Source organism: Macaca fascicularis, chromosome 5 (assembly GCF_037993035.2).
Source record: "Macaca fascicularis isolate 582-1 chromosome 5, T2T-MFA8v1.1".
NCBI classification, from domain to species: Eukaryota; Metazoa; Chordata; class Mammalia; order Primates; family Cercopithecidae; genus Macaca; species Macaca fascicularis.
Genome location: NC_088379.1, coordinates 91020666 through 91042559, shown reverse-complemented (window position 1 = coordinate 91042559; position 21894 = coordinate 91020666). Strand labels below are relative to the sequence as shown.

Here is a 21894-nt window from a genome sequence, read left to right as displayed (position 1 = left end):
TCAGGAAGACAAAATGGTTTGTAAAAGTGGAGGGTCATTTTTGGCTCAGGTCACTCTTTGTTGTTTGTTTGGTTTTGGTTTTGTTTTGTTTTGTTTTTGAGATGGAGTCTCACACTAGCCCCTGGGCTGGACCTCGGTTCACTGAAACCTCTTCCTCCCGGGTTCATGCCATTCTCCTGCCTCAGCCTCTTGAGCTGGGATTACAGGCGCATACCACCACACCGGGCTAATTTTTTTTTGTATTTTTAGTAGAGACGGAGTTTCACTGTGTTGGCCAGACTGGCCTGGAACTCCTGACATTGTGATCTGCCCGCCTGGGCCTCCGAAAGTGCTGGGATTACAGGCATGAGCCACCACGCCCGGCCAGTTCACTCTTTTTCTTGAGACTTTTCATGCAGTTTTGTCTTTTACTCAGTTACAGAAACTTGAAAGAAGGCTATTTTCTGTTATTTTACTTCCTACATGACAAGACTTTTTTTTTTTTTTTTTTTTTTTTTTTTTTTTTTTTTTTTTGAGACGGAGTCCCGCTCTGTGACCAGGCTGGAGTGCAATGGCGCGATCTCAGCTCACTGCAACCTCCACCTCCTGGGTTCAAGCGATTCTCCTGCCTCAGCCTCCAAGTAGCTGAGACTACAGGCGCCACCATGCCTAGCTGATTTTTGTATTTTCAGTAGAGACAGGGTTTCAACATGTTGGCCAGGATGCTCTGGATCTCTTTACCTCGTGATCCACCTGCCTTGGCCAATATTAAAGATATTAAAAGAGTAAAAAAAAAAAAATGTATAATAATGTTACATACAACACAGGAACAGAAAACCAAACCCTGTATGTTCTCACTTATAAGTGGGTGTTGAACAATGAGAACACATGGACACAGAGAGGGGAACAACACACACTGTTGGGGTATGGGATGTGAGGGGAGGGAATTTAGAGGATGGGTCAGCAGGTGCAGCAAATCACCATGGTACATGTATACCTATGCAACAAACCTGTACGTTCTGCACATGCATGCCTTTTTTTTAGAAGAAATAAAGAAAAAAAAGAAAACATGATAGAAATATGAAGCTTCATTTTCATCTCAATAACAAAGCAAGTATCAAAATCAGTCTATTAAAAAATACAACCTTGATTTGTAGACGACTCACTTAAGTATGTAAATATTCAGGTCAACATGAACTCATCATAGTTTTCTTTGTAGATGAAAGCATAAAACTCTTTCATGATGAGGAAGAGAAGAAAAGTAACTTTGGAAACAAAGCATTTTGACTCTATCTTCTAAGGCTAAATATTGTACTTTTGTTAGTAAATATTTTTCACAGAGGTATGGATTAACAATTCTAAAAGTACTTTATGTGTATGGAAGATTTAAGCAAATAAGTAAATAGACTGTAGGAAAAAGGAGATACATTCTTTTGCAAATGAGCACAAGTAAATCCAGATTTTTGGTTTCTAAATTCCATTCTTTAATAACAGAAATCTGGTGTCCTTAGAAAATCATTGACTCATGGGCTGGATCAAATGGAGTACAAGAAGAGCATGAACGTCTTGTTTGTAGTACCAGAAAATACGAATATTCAAAAATGATGGTGATATGAAGGACACAGGAGCCAACTTAAAGGGCTTCCAATGGTCAAATGCGGACAATTTGAGCAACAAAATAAATATCAATTGTAATGGTGTATAACTCATAGAACGAAACAGATACCCATGAGTCCATACTGATATACATAAATAATTGAAGGTAAGTAAGTGGTGGGTAAGGGAAAACTTTCTTGTAGAAGAATTTTAACTAATAATGGTAGAAGGAATGATGAAGATCGAAAATCGCTATTTGGCAAACACCATAGTGACAACTGTTTCAGCAAGAATGATCAATGAGTACAAAATTCATAGCTGGAAGTATGATAGAAAAAACTGGTCATTTACATAGCATCTCTCCACATAATGCTTATTAGTTACAGAAAGTAAACTAGCAACTTTACAGTAGAGAAACCTGGCCAGCCTGGAATGAAGAATTGGAGTTAATATCAGTAGTATTTAGACAAATTGACATCATGCGCTTCCTGATATGATGCACTGAGAAGGGGATAATACTAATTCTATGGTACTCTTGCCAAAAACGCCCAACCTGACTTTTATTACCAAAACACAAAGTGAGAGACATTCTCCAAAATACCTGGTCACTAGACTTCAAAAGTGTCAAGATCTCGTAAGACACAAAAAGACTACCCAGACTGGAGGAAACTAAGAGACATGACAAGTAAATGTTGTATATGATTTCTGTTTGTCTCTTGCTCTAGAAAAAGGACATTGGTGGGATAACTGATGAAATTTGAATAACAACTATAGATTAGTTAATAGTATTTTATCAGTGTTAATTTTCTGGTTTGATAACTCTAAAATGCTAACATTTAGAAAAGGTTATATGGGAATACAGTTTGCAATTTTTTATGTTTCAAATTATTTTGAAATAAAAAGTTAAAAAATAAAATATGGATTTTGAAATGTCCTGTGACACTGAATAGTGACTCTCTTTGATAGTAAATCTCAGTAGCAATAAGTATCATTTGTATCATGAAATGTTTTCAGCTATGTTACCTACTTTGGCAATTATCCTCACTTAAAAAAAAAATATTTTAAGGGACCTGGCGCTGTTACTGAATGTTAGAGCAGATTGACTCTTTAAATATAGGCTTTTTTGAATCCATTATCAAAGTAATATTTATCAAACTAGCTGCTTATCTAGTTTTACATTTCTATTCAAGCTTTATGAGGATAGGAGTAGAAAGGAGGAGCTAATAATAATTATACAACAGTTCAGTTAAGCAGTTTTGAACAATTAAAGTGAAATATTTAGTTCATGGCTTTGGAATCCAAAAGAAACAAAGATACTGACCAGTGTAGCATATCCTAGAAACGTGTAACTGAAGAAGAATGAGGGCCAATAAACACCATGACCAGTAATAATAAGAAGGAATAGAGGAAGAAAAAGATCATAAGAAAGTTTGGTCCTTAAAGGAAACTGATATGACAAGGTTCTAGGGTAATAAAGAGAAAAGGCAAAGAACAGAAGAAGGAAGGAAGGGAGGGAAGAAGAGAGGAGGGAAGAGTGAGGAAATATGGGAGGGAGGAGAGAATGGCAAGGAAGAGAGAGAGGAAATAAAAAGAACCAAAATGGAAGAAAGAGAAAAGACAAAACAGTGGTTAGAAAAAGAATAGAAACAAGACATTCAACTTCAAAAAGTAATGGACCTATCACTTTGAATTAGAATAAAAGTAAATAAGCTGGTGATGTGGTCCCTCACTCACAGCTGTCACCTGCTCAGTATAGTTTCAAATTCATTAGAATTCAGAACATGAAGCAGCTGAAACTTCTAAGGGAACTTGAAGCTAATTCTATGAGATAGCACTCCAGACACCCAGAGGCATTAGAGGTTCTCGTCACAAGACACTTGGTTGACAGTACTCTGGCCAGAGCCTTCCTTGGACTAAGAAACAAGTATAGATTCAGAGCAACAACCTAGATTAAAAACCGTCATTCCAAGTCCCCAGGAAGTACCTAGTGCACACAGAACCCCTCTTGGGACTCCTACTCAGCATAATTGCTCCCTCCAGCCTGGTTTCCACACAGCCGTGTGTGTTTGTGAGTGTGTGTGTGTGTGTGTGTGTTTTAAACAGACCCAAGGTGATTTCTGGATAATGTCTAAGTTGAAATAGAGCCTAGCTGATTTACTAATAAAAATAACTGAAAAAGTACAAGAACAGTAACTGGCAATTAATACCAGAATGGAATAGTTTCTGTTACTTATTTTTATAATCATATTTCTGAATTGGTATTTAAAGTTAAACACAAAAATTAGCAGAGGAAATGAGAGAGAACAAAACTATTATTTTCTTAAGGGCTTACTTTAAATGGAAGAATGTACCACTTAGTCATCAATAAGCTAAAAAATTATGAACTAAAACCAATCATTAATTATGAAAAAGTTATCAACTTAAAAATGAGTCTAAGCAAGCATTATTTTTATGTGATGAATTACAAGACATTCGGTATTATGCACCATTTTGTCATAACTTCCAAGGGGACAAAAAAAGATAATAAAATAATCGATCAACCTAAAGTAACAAGTTTTGTATGAACACTTATAAATATCAATTGCAGGTAGAAAAAAAGATTCGATCTTGCTTAACAGGAGTGTAAAACTAAACAAATCTATTATATTAAGCAAAGGCAAATGGGAGTTTGCAGAAAGAAGCATTTGTGTTGGAATAAACATATGAAGATGAGAAAAATCTGAGATTTTGGGAACTATATTGAGTGGTCCCTGTGGGGAAAATTTTTATTAATAAATTCTACAAATATCAAGGCTTTTATAATGTCCGGTCATACAAGCTCTGTTTTGGGGAAAAATAAACAAATCTTTTTGATTCTATCAAATACCAGTTGGTGGCCACTAATTTACCACAAACAAAAAGTGCTAAATTCATAGACCTGCAAGAGGTAAATGCATCATTCTAACAAGAGCTGGGGCTAATTAAAACCTTCCCCAAAGCTCCCAAACAAATGTTCTATGACTCGACTGTTTAACTATAGCTCTTAACGGTCAGACAATAATGATGCTTCCCTGCCTCTTATTAAAATCAATTATGGCATAAAATTCAGTCTCTCAGCAGGGGTAAACTGGTTCATGTGTGAATGAATTCTAAAGAGAATTGTCTGTAATTTAACAATGGAATACCAGGAAATTGAAAAGCAAAGAACTACCAACTCAAGAAAAAACATCTAATATCTTTATTTCAAAGCAAAGCTCAGATTTAACGCAAAATATAACCTGGTTCCTATGAACCACAGGCCTCTGCTGACTGCCTCCAAGACTGTAAACACAGTTTTAATTGTTCTAGCTACAATTTATGGGTCAACATTGGTATCAGGAATCAATCTCTAATCTTGTAAACAATCGCTAGGCCTGTTCCCTGACTACCTTGACAAAAAGCATCACCAACTGTAATTCAGCACACCTCAGGCTAATACAAAATATCACCAGTAATTTTATCACATTCTACCTTAACATGACATATATATTTATTCTCCCTCTCCCTCCCATTTCTGCCCTCTCCAGGCCCATGGCAATATGACCTTTGCATGTCATTTACTCTTGCTGAATAATTCTAGCATTTCACATTAATAATACAGCTCGTAAATGATGTCATACACTAATTGTTTGGCATTTCCATCAAATAGTTCAATATAATTTTATTTTACATAATGGCTATTTCTAAGAGATTAAGGAAATCTTCATTACATCAAACTAATAGAAAACAGCAGTAAAAACAGGCCACTATTATTATGGCTCTATATTTGGTCCAAGTGTTATTTGCTAAACAAACAAGTTCTAACCCTCACAAGCCACTAGGGTCCTATTCTTGCTTGGAAATATATATCAGAAGCACAGTCCCAGAAGGAAAACCATTGAGCCATGAGCAAATGTTGGAAGGAAATCTAAGTATTTAGGATTCTTTCTTTCGAGCTACAGAAGTAACCCAGTGTTTCTGAGACCACATCCTATATTTTTCAAAGCTTCCTGCAAAGGTATGTGGAGCAGCATCCTCTGGCACCCCACAGCTCAGATGCACAAAGAGCTCACCTTGCTCCAGATGAAGAGTCTGTCTCACCCAGCTGAGCCATGAGCTGCAGGGCCAACTTGCTCTATTTGACCTCTCCTGTTTTAGAAAGGAGTCCTTCTGAGTCGTCAAGCCCTAGTCTCATGCTCATGTCAGAGAAGCTAAGGATACTCCCTGGAATGTTTCACAAATTAAACAGTCAAGGCTGAGACCGCAAACAGAGAAAATAAAAGCCCTGCACAGAAACAACTCTCCCTGTTTCTCACATTTGCACAGCAGTCACCATGAGCTGAATCATCTTTTTCTCTCCTCATCCATTCTCTCACTCACCTTCAGTGATTATTTGACTGGTCAAGGCAGTGCTTAAAGAGATTAACCCGTTATTTTTTGTTTTTATTTTTACTTTCTGCATGAAACCTCTGAAGTGTTAGACACCATCAAACTTACTTTTTTGTTGTTTTTCAGGCACATGAAGAGCATAAAATAATGAACAATTCTGATGTGGTTTGAAGGCTGAATTAATTGAAAATCTACAGTGTGGAGAATATTCAATTTACATTAAATGGGTTCAAACATAATTAATATTATTACAACGAATGTAGAACGAATTAGCTTTAAAATGTAACTAAAAACAAGTTACAAGTTACACCTTGATATCAACAGGGTACAATTTTCAGTTGCCTTTAGTTGTTAATCTAAGCTCCATAAAAATGCTTTTAAAGATGTTAATTACACATTCTCTTTCTCTTTTTTCAGCCAAAATTTCTCATCTAAACACAGAAATGGAACACAGAAAATCATACTAGTGACTCTTTTCTCAATTTTGCCAAAGTTGGTACTTAACTAGTACCCTTCTAGCTGCAAAGCAGAAGAGGCAATTCATTATATGTATCAGATGTCTTAGGAGAGCATTTAGGTTCAATGCTCTCAGAAAATCCCAGGTGAGAAAGGTTCCTGAGAAACAGGCCAGTTGCCAAAATTCAAGAGACTGGTCTGCTTGTTCCTCACCATGTGTCCTGGGGCAAATCACCTCAGTCACTTTGGACTCATTTTCCAATGGAAAGATTGGAGGAGAGATGGTAATAGCTGTTTTCTAAGTAGGCTTTTGTTCTGAAGTCCTATGAATTTATTCTAAGAGGACCTACAATGCTATATTTCATTTAGAATAAATTATAATTTGTTATTGGACTATTGTGGAGGCCTAGCTAGATAATGAACATGAAAGATTATCCAAAAGAGTTTTTATTTATATTTCTGTAATTTTATTCTTCTCCTCTAATCTAAACTTTCACCAAATGTACAGGAAAGGTGAGGTTATACATTTAAATTACACCTCCCTTTTCCCCCTCTCCTGTGGAGGTGTTAAGACTCAGGTTTACCGGCCTGGTGAGGTGGCTCAGGCCTGCAATCCCAGCACTTTGGGAGGCCGAGGAAGGTGGATCACGAGGTCAGGAGATCGAGACCATGCTGGGTAATATGGTGAAACCCCGTCTCTACTAAAAATACAAAAAATTACCTGGGCGTGGTGGTGGGCACATATAGTCCCAGCTACTTGGGAGGCTGAGACAGGAGAATGGCATGAACCCGGGAGATGGAGCTTGCAGTGAGCCGAGATGGCGCCACTGCACTCCAGCCTGGGGGACAGAGCAAGACTCCGTCTCAAAAAAAAAAAAAAAAAAAAAAAAAAACAGAAAGACTCAGGTTTACCAAAAAATGTCACGGGGAGCAGGAGTTTCTTTCGTGGAAAATATCAAGGTGGCTTTGGCTTGCTAGGCAACAATTTTATCCATACAACACCTTTCATACCTACAGTATCTCACAGCTGAATAGAAGCAGTAGTTTAAAAAATATACACAGCAACCAAGCAAACCAAGGACTTCACAAATGCAAGAAGTAAGATGAAAGAGGGAAATGAATTTTAAGAAAATGATCCTGTAATTTGTTTCCAAAGCAAAGTTCACCTTAAATTTGAAAACGTTACAAAGGTTCTTGACAAGGCCCTGGATGAGTCACTCCTGCTGAAGGAGCTTTATCCTTAGCCTGACCCAGAATTTACAAAGCCAGTACAAATGCAGGAGGAGGCCAGTACAAATGCAGTTCAAGAGAAGGGACAGGAAGTACTCAGTATATTGTATAGCACCGTTAATCTAGTAGCATTTCTTATCACAGGGAGTGAAATCTGTGCATGCAATGCTTTCGTCATAGCATTTATTTGAACTCAAGAAATGTTTAGTTACATTGAATGGAAATTTCCATAAGCCACTTCATTAAAAATATGGTTGTCATCAAGAAACTAGTAATTTAAAGGAACTATTACTAGTATGTCCTTAAGTTATATTTGCTCACTGTACTAACAGAGCCAAGCTTTTCACTGCTTTTCTTACTGCGTCGTCAATACATAGTGCAGAAAGCTGGAGGTTGTTCTCTCTCATGCATCATAAACACCAGTTGTCATCTAAGAATAGATATTGTTTGAATTTGTTTTACTGAAACGGCAGAAAGTATGATTTTATTTCCAATTTCCCAAATGATTTTACAAAATATGAAGTTAAAACTCAATCTTTTAACTTAATTAGCCAGTTTCTCAATGGGGAGATCTTTTATATTTGAGGAAGAAAGATTCATTGTAGTGACGGGCCATCACACACATATTGCAGGACATTTGGTATCTTGACCCTTGTATTAAATGCCAGTAGTTTCATCTAGTAATTGTCATGATAAAAAAAAAAACACCCTCATACATTTTCAAATTCCTCCTTGTTAGTGTGTCACATATCTCCCCCAAAACCACAGCTGATGAAAACTAGCCCAATGGTACCTGAAATCCGTCAAGGAATGGTCACACCAAACTTTATCAGGTTATAGATATCCCTTCCAGATCCTCACTCCTCTATAAAATCAAATACCCATTTTTCAGAGTCCTGCCAAATGCATACACATAGCCACAGTCTTATCAAAATTATTCTAAATGACCGGGTGCGGTAGCCTGTAATCCCAGCACTTTGGGAGGCCGACGTGAACAGAGCACTTGAGGTGAGGAGTTGGAGACCAGCCCGGCCAACATGGTGAAACCCCATCTCTACTGAAAATGCAAAAATAAAAGTAGTCAGGCATGGTGACTCATGCTTGTAATACCAGCTACTCAGGAGGCTGAGGCAAGAGAATCATTTGAACAGAGGAGGCAGAAGTTCCAGTGAGCCGAGATCACCACTACACTCCAGACACGGTGACAAAGTGAAACTGTCTCAAAAAAGAAAAAAAAAAAATCTTCAAAAGGAGCACACTGCCATTTGGCAGCATAAACTTTTCAATGTTGGAACAACCTTAGAAAGAATTTACTCTAACCCTCTTATTTTACAGGTAAGGAGACTGAAGTCTAGAAAAAGTAAGTGATTTGCCTAAGTTCTTAGGCACTAATTAATACCAGAGGTAGGATTAGAGTCCACATCTTCCTAAATCTTTTCTCAATGTCCATCTCACTTTTCTCCAACCATAGCATTTATTTAAACAAAAAATAAAGGAGAACCTTTCGAAACATACAGTTAATATATATACCTACTGAAAGCCTACTTTTTAAATATCCAAGGCAATTTTGTTTGTTTGTTTGTTTGTTTGTTTTGTTTTTGAGACGGAGTCTCACTGTGTCGCCCAGGCTGGAGTGCAGCAGTGCGATCTGGGCTCTCTGCAAGCTCCGCCTCCCGGGTTCACGTCATTCTCCTACCTCAGCCTCCCGAGTAGCTGGGACTACAGGCGCCCACCACTACGCCGGGCTAATTTTTTGTATTTTTTTTTTTAGTAGAGACGGGGTTTCACCGTGTTAGCCAGGATGATCTCAGTATCCTGACCTCGTGATCCGCCCACCTCAGACTCCCAAAGTGCTGGGTTTACAAGCAGGAGCCACCGCGCCCGGCCCCAAGGCAATATTTTTTTAAGGAAAAAAATGAAAAAGAATACCTTCAAGTCTTTTCTAGCGAATCTGGATGCAGTGTTTTCAAATAGGATACTTTTAAGTCTTAAAGGAAATACAGTCTACCAACCATAAACCAAATACAACAGTAAATGACGGCCGGTGGCTCATGTCTATAATCCTAGCACTTTGGGAGGCTGAGGCAGGCAGATCACTTGAGGTCAGGAGTTCGAGACCAGCCTGGCCAACACGGTGAAACCCTATCTCCACTAAACATACAAAAATCGGCCTGGCATGGTCGTGTGCGCCTATAGTCCCAGCTACTTGGGAGGCTAAGGCAGAAGAATCACTTGAACCCAGGAGTTAGAAGTTGCAGTGAGCAGAGATGGCACCACTGCACTCCAGCCTGGACAGCAACTGAGACCATGTCTCAAAGAAAAACAGAAACAGAAACAGTAAATGACATTACACACAACGAACAAAGGCGGGTGAGTAAAATATAATCTGCTTGCCCTTTTAAATAACGATGTACAATCATCAAATACCTTAAATATACTCACTGTTTTCTTTGAGGGAAAAAAATTCTCAGCGTACAAATTTATATTTCTATTTTTATCAAATTTTTGTCATCAGTGTTATTACTGCATTAACTCCATTGCCAATTTCCCATCTGCCTGTGCTTTTCAAAATAAATATGTCAATTAATAAAATATCCAGTGTTGCTTTTATGAGTTTTTAATAATTTCTAACTGTACAGCCATTTAGGCATCTGAACTATTATCATTAAAATATTTCAAATTGAATATACTTTAGATTGCCTGGGCTCGGGGCAACATACAAAGAATGTATAGTTCTAGAAGAAGGTACAGAATCTAGCTAGTCTGCATCCTTTTACATATAAACTAAGTCTGTGGGACGTACCCAGCTGCACTATGAGTAGATGCCATAGGAAAATAGGGAAAAAACCTACACAAAATCGAAGTCACACAAACACTGGACAGCATCCTGTGGCCAGTTAAGATCTTCAATCAATACAATATCAATGTGTACTTTTAATCACTCTTAAGCATTTAGATGTATCTTAAGTATCTAGCTTTTTCATGATTTCCAAATGCCACAATAATAAGTGGTCCTCAAGCTTTAGTGTACATCAGAGTCACCTGGAGACCTTATTTAAGGCAATGGCTGGTCCTGGGTGGGACATGGTAATTTGCATTTCACAGGTGGAAGTGATGCTGCTGGTCCCGGTACCACACTTGAGAACTGCACCCTTAAAGGTTTTTAAAAATATTTATTTTTTGACAGTTATAAATAATCAGAAGCACATTTTTCATTTCTACCCAGTGTATGAAATGCACACACACACACACACACACACAAATTAAAACATATGAAACAATTTTTATTTATTTATGTTTTATTTTATTTATTTATTTATTTATTTATTTTTGAGATGGAGTCTCACCCTCGTTGCCCAGGCTGGAGTGCAGTTGTGCGATCTCGGCGCACTGCAACCTCTGCCTCCTGGGTTCAAGCGATTCTCCTGCCTCAGACTACTGAGTAGCTGGGATTACAGGTGCCCCCTACCACATCTGGCTAATTTTTGTACTTAGAGACAGAGTTTCACCATGTTGACCTCAGGTGATCCACCCACCTCAGCCTCCCAAAGTGCTGGGATTATAGATGTGAGTCACAGTGCCTGGCCTAATTTTACTACATATAATGAACACTAAGTTTTTTCCATCTATTCTGTCTTATTCTATTCCTTTCCATTCAAAAAGAAATGTTGGTCATAATCCAGTAATTTGATTTTATGACCACTGCTAGATTAAGACCTACAATTGGAAAATACTGCTCATGATTCCCTCTGTTAATCACTGAATTTAATCATAACTATTAACTTGTATTGATATTTATCAGGTGCCAGACACCCCTCCAGTCTTTTCATACATTGTTCACTTCATAAATTAAGAACTCATATTAACACTATGAAGTAGGTGTCATTAAATGCCCATATATATGGAGAGGAAAACTATAGTTAAAATCGGTGAATGCAACCTCCCCAAGGTTGCAGGGCTTAAGCATATCAGAGCCAGATTAGAATGTAGGTCTAATTGCAGAGTATAACAGTACAGGTTGCTCTTTTGGAGTAAGATACTTTAATTTGAATCCCAGATCTACCATGTACTGGGTATGTGACTTTTGGTGAGCTACTAAGCCTCTCTAGGTTTTGGTTTTCCCATCTATAAAAGAGACATAGGGCTCATGTAGGAACTGTGAGGATTAAATGAGATAACCTAGGACAAGCACAGGGCCAAACTAGCACATAGTAAGGCTTCAATCATTGTTATCTATTCTTACATAGAAATGGCATTCTTAATTGCCACATCAAACATTGTCTCCTTTCCCTTTCCCTTGGCTTTTAGTTCCCGGTACTGTCTCTGGATTTGCCTTTTCTCCTGATTTCTTGGCTTCTGGCACTTGTTATCCTGTGACCTTGCTTCTGCCCTTCCCCCTTTCATCCTCCCTCAGCAGCTTGACCTGTTGTGCAGGGGTTCTCAGACCTCCTCATGAGGCAGTTCCCATGGCTTCTACCTGTCTCCAGGCATAAAGACCCCAGCTCCTCCTTGGAACCCACCAACCTTACCTAACCTTATAGGTACCACAAAGTTATTCCACAATGAAAGCATAAGTTGTCACCAACAAATGAAGTCTCTAATCAACAAATTATTTAGAAATGTGAGAAAGCAGAGATCTGCTGTATAACCCATATATGACGTTATATAAAATCATCAACATTTCACTTGACCATTTCACAATGACATACCATAATGGGATGTGAAAACCAAAATGACACTGAAGGTAGTATTTGTGTGGCTAATCCTGGATTTACACAGTTAGGTTGCAAGAAGATAACATCAGGCTCTTTTGACTACCCCGGATCATCTTTTCTTGCTGGAAGCTTCTCATATAAGAAAATTTTAAACCTGATATTTCCAACAAAATGAAACAATTGAAGATGACTCTTCAAGGTAGCTATAGAATTCTCTTCTCTAGGTATCTCCTTAAACAGGAGTGAGATGCACTCCAATAATTCCTCTAATAAATGCCCCTTCTCTGAGAAAGACTGACTTTGACATCCCATTCTCTGTAGCTCATTTTACTTCTGTGTGCCCAGTAAGTACTAACACTACTAACCCAACTTTTCTTCTTTTCTCAGTTGCTATCTCCCCACAGAAATCATCCCTTTTTGTTTTATTTCAGCTGTCCCAAGCTGGGCCTCTATTCTTAAACTGGGGACCACTTGCCTCCTCTTTGCCTCCACCTGTTGCTCACAGTGCTCCCAGGACCTATGTCCGCATTTCATGGAATGAAGTAATGGATATAGATTACTGGATCTCTGTGAACCACACCTTTCCTGTTCACTTCTCACCAGAAAATAGTCTGGTTAGGCTAATCACTATAGATTGATTCAGTTACTAGCCTATGGTAGATGGAGCCTCTTTTCTCACTAGCCAACCTTGGTAGTGGTAACCCATCCCACAGGTCCCAACTCATCAGCACTAGAATTATGTTATCTAAAATATAAATGGAAACTTCCGTAAGCCATTTCATTAAAAATATGGCTGTCATCAAGAAACTAGTAACTTAAAAGAACTATTACTAGAGAGCTCCAAGGCCAGTTCATCATATTGGGATCAGGGTGACGAAACCCATGAAATATGCAGTTTATTATTCTAAAATTCAAAAGTGAAAAGCACTGCGAGGAAGGGGACATAGTAAATATGGCAAGGGATTTGGACTTATGCAGATGTGGTTTTGATGTTCAAGTCTACATTACCTTGGGTAACTTTATTTACCTCTTTGAACCTAAACAAACCCATACAATAGTAATAAAAAATCTAGATTAAATATAACATAGATTACATCTAGAATTACTAATTCTAATTACTACTAGAATCAGAAGTAATGTATGCAAAAATATCTCATGAAATACTTGGTACGTAGAGGAAATATTTAATTCTTTAGGATGATTATTACTATGAGAGTCTTAGATTCAAAGAGAGAGAAAAAAAACTCAAGACAAAATGAAAGTTATATTTGAAAAATTACTTTGTTTTTTGAAGGCTCAATTTGATGGTTTGAAAACAGCCCTAATTACAGCTCCATCAGCCTCAATTTATTGATAGATTCAATTTGTAAGAAAAAAAACAAAAGGTTTTCTCTTATATTTCTCAGCAATATCCCTAAGGGAATTCTTCTATACATCTGTGATACACATATTGAAAAGAACTCACGTTTGACCTTAGTATCTACTTTCAAAGTTACTAAAACGTGATTTTTTTTCTAAGTTTTTTTTTTTTTAATGTAGAATTTGGAAGAAAGGTCATTTTATCTATCAGGGAGTATAAAAGCACTACAGAGAATGTTTCAAGGAACTACAAAAAATGACTTAGAAAAAAAAGATTGGTTCCAAAACACTAAAGCCATACCATATAGATTTATAAATATTTAATTGCATCAAGAAAAAAAAAGTGATGTAACTATTCAATCTATTTTCATCATGGATTTAACTTAACTTAATTAGCTTAGTACACTTATGGGTATCATAAGGGTATTAAAAGTTACATTAAGATGATGTGAAACATGTCATATGAAAACTTTGACTAGCGTACAATTGAGCATCAAATTTAGTTTGGAGCTTTTTGGGTGACAAGTCAAAATGAGAAGCATGGTGAATTTTTAGCCTGTCCTTTTTCTAACGAAAAAACCCCAGTAGTTAATCAGAAGAGATATACTTTTAAAAATTCCCAGCAGTCAATGCAAAAAGGAATTTATCATGGAAATCCTTATATAAAGAATTTGAAATGCATAACACAAGGTGCCAAGATATTTCTTTCCATTTCAGCTCATCTCTTTTATATTGGCTCTCAGTAGTTAAAAAAATGGGGGGTATCATATTAAAGCATAGTATAATAAAGACATTTTGACATTTTAACAAACAAGTATTTTAATGTGATTATAGTAAGTACATTTCTGGTTATGTAGTTTGATATACATAGAGAGTTTAGAAAACATAGAGCAATTAGCAACTGGACTACTACTCTTAAATATCAGTGATGGTAGTTCCAGGCTTTTCGGAGATGCTGAATAAGGAAGAATTTGCGCTTTCAATCCCTGGCTATACCCTGAACCACACGTATGAATTCTTGATCAAAATATGTATTATCCACGTGCCAACTGGCAGGTATGCACGTGACAAAGGTAACATTGCCCTGAAAATAAAATAAACCCATATGTATTTTAGTCTAAACAGTGTGTAAGTCCCTTTCTACATATTAGTCAGCAAAAATAGCTACAGACAAAGACAATTTTTTTTCAGGAGGAAACTTTGGATTTGCCTCAGTGCTCAAATGAGATGAAAAGAAAATCAATATAATAAAGAAAACAGTAATATGAAAGATGGTGTCCCTCTAAATTTCCTCTTCTCCATCCAGTTCCACATTCTCCTTTAATTAAACTTGATTTCCCTCAAGCACTAGCACTCCAGATAATTATTAAATAGCCAAAATTAGTGTTTCTATTTTGTTTGATTAATTAAGACTATTGCCCATTCCATAAGCAGGATCTCCGAATTTAACTTCATTATTAGTCCTCACAGCCAAATTCAGGACCTCCCACTGGGATTTCATAGATTACAGATTTTATAGTACAATATAAAAAACAATTGTGGAAAATGTATATCTATTATAATTGTTTCTGTTTTCTTTAAACTCAAGTGTATTTTGTGATTTCTAAAAGAAAAAGATTATTTCACAGTAGTTTTTGTTTGTTTTGCTTTTGCTTTAGATATGCAAAAGCACAATATTTCATCCATTATAGAGATTAAATAGGCATGTGTGGGCTGGTCTGAAAAGTAAATTATGTTTTGTAGCATTGTTATATTTGGAAAATGAACTCTGAGACCAAATAGACATTTTTCAAATGGACTTCTGGGATGTAACTATCTTCATAAGTTGGAGTATACCAGTATTTCATGTATTTATGACTTTACTAGCCCATTTATTGGGGAAACATTAACAGATATCTACTATGTTTCAAATACTGGGCTGGGGGCTTGGATTCGGGTGGCTCCCCCACCACCAATTTACCCAGTGAGGAACTCACAGCAGTTGTGAGAGAGGACAGGGAAATACATAAAAAATTATTGCAACAATTATTCAAAGTATATTCAAAATGCTATAGAAGCAGACAAGATGAAATGATTAATTCTTCATAGAATTGGGTAAGTTTTCCCAAAGGAAGTTCCACTGGAAGTGAGCCACCAAGAATCAAGAGGGACTTTCAGGCAGAGGGCATTCCAGGAGAATGAATCCATGAACCAGAGATCAGAAGTCTGAACACTGAGGAGACCTTATACAGAAGGGGGAGCTAAAAAGAAAGCGCTTGGAAGAGTTTTCAGAAGCTATACTAGAGAGTTTAAATATTGTAAGTCGTTGGGATCCAACAAAGGTTTTAGGAAAAGAGACTTACACAGTTAGATCTGACTTTGTAAAGATTAATTGTAGCAATGCCACCATGGAGTGTAGATGCTGCTTTTTTGCACACATGTACACAATAACCACTGAAAACAGAATATTCTTTGATTCTTCATCACAATAATCCCTCCACTTCCAAATGTGCTTGTACTTAGCTGCTGAAGCCATCAGAACCTCGTAAAGTTTGAGTTTGTGTAGCAAAGACAGACGGGTTACCAATGCGAGACTCGATGTGAGGCTCCCACTCTTCGCATGAAGAACATTAACTTCATGGCTAAGCTGACCATTTAACAATTGTATTTTTAAATATCTTTCTGTTTCTGGGAGAGATCTTAGTCCTTTAGCCATGGCTTTAAGAGCAAATAGGCATCGTTCCATTTTAAATATCTTCTGCTTTTTCCTCTATAAAATGTGATCAATGAAGAATGGATGTCTCAGGCTCTTGTTATTACCAACCTCCTCCACACCCACATTGTAACCAGTTGGGTGGCTGTCCCTTGTTACTGGGCTCCAGACTGAGGCTCTACCTGCCTTCCCCATCTTGTTTTTCCAAAGCACCCATTTGTACCAGAAACTGAAACATGGCAGAAAGAAGGAATCAGCATGACATAGCTCAATTCATGTAAAAGAACCCTGGCCAGAAAATTCACAAGAAAATAACTACAAGCAACTAAGACAGTGCTACAGCACCGCACACACTAAGAACAGGAAACAAATGCATGGCCTGAACTGTACAGTAGCACCGCCTGCGTTCAGCCCTGAGAAACCAACCCAGACTCTTATCGAGCCAGAAAGAAAACACTCGTCAATGGGCGAGTAGGTCACAGTGAAAATATTAAAGGAACTGTTGGTAAACACCAACAGGGCTTTGGCTAAGACAGCAAAATAATCAGACTCAGACTACTCATCACCACCTGTTGCACATTCCTCACCCTTCCTGCCCCTCCCTACCCTTCACCCTGGAGAGTCCAAGATCACACAGTAAATAAAACCATGATCCGTGAAAGCTCTCAGAGCTTTGGCCATTACTATCTCCAGCAAAAGCTGAAAGGATTTCCCTGGGGATTTCAGCCAAAAACACTTTTACACTTAAATCTATGCTCTAGTCTGGAAGAGTGCATTGTCATTTGTTCTGCAGTGGATTTTCTTCTAGATAACTTCTTTCCCACTTACTATCAGGCTTATATTTTCAAAATAGTTCAGATTCACGGTATGTAAGGCGCAGAAGACTACTACAGAGAAACCACCCTCATCTCAAATCCAAACCCCCTGAGATGAAGTAATAAAACCAAGCAATATAGTTGAAAGCCAAGGACGGTCCGAGTTTCAACAGCCCCTCCACATGCAGAAAGAATTACAGATTTTTCCTAGTACCATACCTCTTTTATATTCCTTCCACATACCTCAAACTAAATTCCAGATCTGAAAAACTCAGTTTATACCTTATTCCCACTTAAAGGTCTTCCACCAAGAATATACCTCCTGTGAATGGTAGGATGTTATTTATTTCAGAGTTTTGTCAATATTTCTGTCCTCCGAGATGTAAAGGGGAAGTCTGTGACCACTCAGTAATGACTCTAGAGAGAACAGATTTCTGGACTTGCTACCTGAAGGTCAGGCAGTCAGGGAAGATAAAAGGGTAAGTTTTATTACTGAGCTCTCTTAGAAGTTGAAATATGCCCAGAGAAGAGGAAGTATTAAGAAATTTAAAAGGGGGAGTGAGATCTTCACAAGTCTGATGTGACTTTATTGTTGTTTTCTGGCTTTTTCTAATATATTCATTCTGTGTGTTTTGTTTTACAATGCCCAGTTCAATAGCATCATCCATTTTTGCCCTGAAGGATTGGTTTTGAGCTCTAATTGGAACTGGGGACAGATTGTTTGTATTTAATCTGTCTGTACATCTTCTACTCAGTAACTGAGTAAAGCTCTTAAACTCTACTGCAAATATCCCTGGATTCCAATGAATTTGTCTTACTTAGTAGACATAGCAACACATATTGTTTTATTTATGGATAAGCAAAGCCTTAACAACTTTTATATTCCAAATGCTCAGCACGATTTATTTATTTCCTCTTTTTAGAAAGAGCTGAAACAATGATGCTGTGTAAGGTTAAAAAAAGAGTAACATAAAATGTGCTGGAAACAGAAATTACTTGGAGTTAATGTTTAATTCAAATGAATTAAACGAGATACAGTCTACAAAGAAGTCTGGGCTCCCTGTTACTGGTTGATATTGAAAACCTATCTAAGGAATTCAGAGTAACGTTATCTCCCTTCTATTTGGGTACTTATAAAAGAAATGCAGTCTTAAGTATTTTCTAAAAACGAGAACACATTACATGTTTATCATTAAATGTTACTTTTAAAAAAATTTAGACAAAATATTTTGAGTGGCTTGAAATTCACCAAATATTCCCTAACGCTTTGTGTTTACAAATATATGTATATATTTTATAATATATATTTCTAATATATAAAATATATATTTATATTTTTAAAACATATTTTATACTTATAAAATAAATATTTTTACAAATACATGTGTTTAATATTAAAACCTATCTTTGTGTGCCTGTTATATAGGGAACTCCTATAAGATACTAGAGGAAACAAACAGGGGGAAGGGGAGGATGGATACCGAGAGGAAATTGAATTGTGCAAAGGGTTTTTATTAATTCCATCTATTTTTAAAGCCAGGACATACTACCAGCTTGCTGTCTCCCGGCGCGCGCGCGCACACACACACACACGCACACACACACACACACACGCACGCTACATCAGCTTGGGATTCCTGCTATCCCTCCCCACCCCCAGCAGCCCCCTCCCCCGGCGCAGGCAGCCTCGTCGGTCCCTCCCGCGGTGGCTCCGCGCACTCCCTCACGACCGCATCACCTACCCTGCTGGGACTTCAAGACAGACGCGGGACTGGCTGCTGCTCCGAAGGAAAAGCCTCCCAGGACCAGCAGTAAGAAAATGCAAAGAAAAAAAGGTGGTAGTGAGGCTCCTTTACTTTCCACAACAAGGGGAAGTGTTGAACCCCATGCACTAGGCTGCTCCGCAGCGCGGGTTTCGGAGGAAATTGACTGCCGAGAGAGCTGCGCCTGCGGTAGAAAGTTGGGGGGATTCCCCCAGCCACCCGCGCCAGGCTCCTTTCTGGTCCCCGCCGCAGCCTTGACAGCTCCCCTGGTCTCCGAGCCCCTCCAGAGCCCTGCTGGTTTCCACCCGGAGCTGGGCTGTGTTGCCACATGCACTTGAGAAATCCTAGCAGTTGCGCAAAGAGTCCCAGAAGTTAGAAAGGGTGATTGTGTGTGAATGTGTAAATATACAGTACAAGAGGCTGGAACAACTGAGTGGGGCCAACCCTCAGATGCAGCCCGAGGTTTCAGATTTCATTTGGCAACTGGTAGCTTCACAGGACTCGAGCCGCACTAGAGGGGAGACCGGCAGGAGCCCCGCCCTCCCAACGCCTGGGTTATCTGAGAGCCTGAGCTACCCCGCCGGGCTCCACCGACAGAATGCTCCCTGCCTGGTTCCTCCGCATCTGGCATTGCTCGTTCCTTTCAAGTGCATCATAGATATGTGTTGGTCACAGATCTGGGGCTGTGGGCGCGAGAAGGTTGGTGAATACAAGTCTCCTGACCTCAGGGAGCTCTGCATTTCATTGGCCAAACCTCACACGCCGGTTTTACTTCCTTCTACCAACTCTCTGTCTCGCTAAAATTTTATTTCTCCAATCAGAATTACCTGGGCCATTAAACCAGTATTCCTGGAAATGCACATTTAGATGGATGCCCTCTAGTTAGAGCCTTAGAGAAGTTCAAAGTATAATTACTTTCTTACTGTGGTGTAAGAACTCTCGGAATTACACAATATGAGGCAAAAAGACAAACTAGTAAACATTGTTTTGATGCAGGCCATCTCTTCCCACCATCACCAAAATGTCTGTTTCAAATTGTGATCTTACAGTTGTGGTTACCTGGCATGCTGAGTAAAATTATTTCAAAAAGCTTTGTAAACATCTCTGTTTTAGAAGGCCACTTACAGTGGCACTTTGGAAGGCCAAGGCAGGAGGATCACTTGAGCCCAGGGGTTTCAGACCAAAATCGGCAACATAATGAGACTCCTGTCTTTACGAAAAAATTAAAAAAAAAAAAAAAAAGTTCGGCGTGGCAGCGCATGCCTGTAGTCCCAGCTACTCGGAAGGCTGAAGTGGGAAGATCTCTTGAGCCCAGGAGGTCAAGGCTGCCATGAGCTATAATTGTGCCACTGCACTCCAGCCTGGGTGACAGAGTGAGACCCCATCTCAAACAATTACTACTACTACTAATAATAATAAAATCTCTCTTTTAGAAATCATCACCAGATATCCTGAAGACACATAATGGGGGTGTTCTCACTAGGGAGCTCCAGTGAGAGAAGGATATAGAAGAAGAGCACATGTTCAGTTTTAGAAACACCAAAAATAAAAAGCTGAGTGGACTCTGATATGTTTTTCCTTTTTATCCTCTTTCTCCAAGTTCTTGGAGAAACCAATCTACCCCTTCCCATGCTGAGGTCCTACTATAAACTTGATTTTCTGGCGGGAGAATTCTCAGCCCTTTAATGAATCAAATTAATTTGTGTGGGGAAAAAATTGTGTTTCATATTTCATTTAAAAAGTATGTATGGAATTCCTAAGATAGAAGTAATGTAACTTATTATCTAATTGGTGGGAATAATTGACCTTCATCAACCCACATGGCCTTACATGTTCTAGCAACACCCCGGCAGGTGAATGCTGAGGGGCAGTTTCAGATGAAAGCTGGAAAATGATAACATTAACACAAATGCAATTTGCACACATTTGATGGACTCAAACACCTCAGGAAGACAAGTGCCAATAATTATGATTCAAGATTGGGACATTTAAAAAAACCAAGGAAACTGTCACATCAGTAACTTATTTCAGGATCTAACAAATATTACCACAGCAATTTAGTCTCAAAGTAATACAAAACTGAACTCAGGGTGGTTACTGGGTAGTCTCTAGTCCAAAAGATTAAGACACACCTCTAACACACACACTCGCTATGTTCATGGCCTTTTCCTTCCCATCTTCTGGTTCTGTCTCCACCCTTTCCAATTGATAGTACTTCATTGGTGTGTGTGATATATGTGATTATCTTAAGCTAGAAAGTACAACAGAAGGAGAGGATGATTGTCACTTGGGGATTAGACAGTTGAGAGGATAGGAAAGGAGTTATATCCACCAATACAAACGCCTTCTTCCCCTCCTACTTAGAAAGAGATGGACCACTGCATTCCTTTTCTAGAAGCCCCTCAGCAAGGAGTCTGTTACAAGGGAATACAACCTGAACTAGAAACTGCGTGGTGTTCTCTGGCCTCTGACTATACTATTCGACTCTTATTGTAGATTAATTGGGACCAGGGGACGTCCCTTATATGTATTGTAGCATCTTTAAAGGAGAGAGTAAACTCTTGAACAAGACCCTTGAAACCTGATTCTAGTCAGAGAATGCTGATGTGACTGATACAGACTCCAGGGAGGTGGTGTCCGACATTCAACTCCCTGAGTCCCTGCTCAGAACTTGCCCAGAGGGTTACTTAAAGCTGAGTTTTATCAGTCAACCTCAATTATGAGTTAAAGGTGTGCCTCAAACCAACTCTACAAAACTCAGAAATGATTCAAGGGTGAGGGCTAACTTTCCAGGATCTTCAAGTCCTAGACACCTTTAGGAAAAAAGTCTATGAAAGGTCAGTATAAGGGCAGGCAGAGTTTGAAGGACTTCAGTATTTACAGGGAGGATGTATAATACTCTA

General features: G+C 38.5%; 1 protein-coding gene across 2 annotated transcripts in view; it reads right to left on the bottom strand.

Annotated features, from left to right (window-relative positions):
* Window positions 1-19294, bottom strand: part of ARHGAP24 (Rho GTPase activating protein 24) — a 520693-nt gene extending 501399 nt beyond the window's left edge. For both annotated transcript variants that reach the window (XM_005555334.4, XM_074040041.1), the window contains exon 1: window positions 18971-19294. The gene's annotated coding sequence lies outside the window, so the exon portion shown is untranslated. The remainder of the gene's footprint in view (window positions 1-18970) is intronic.
* Window positions 19295-21894: the final 2600 nt, after the last annotated feature.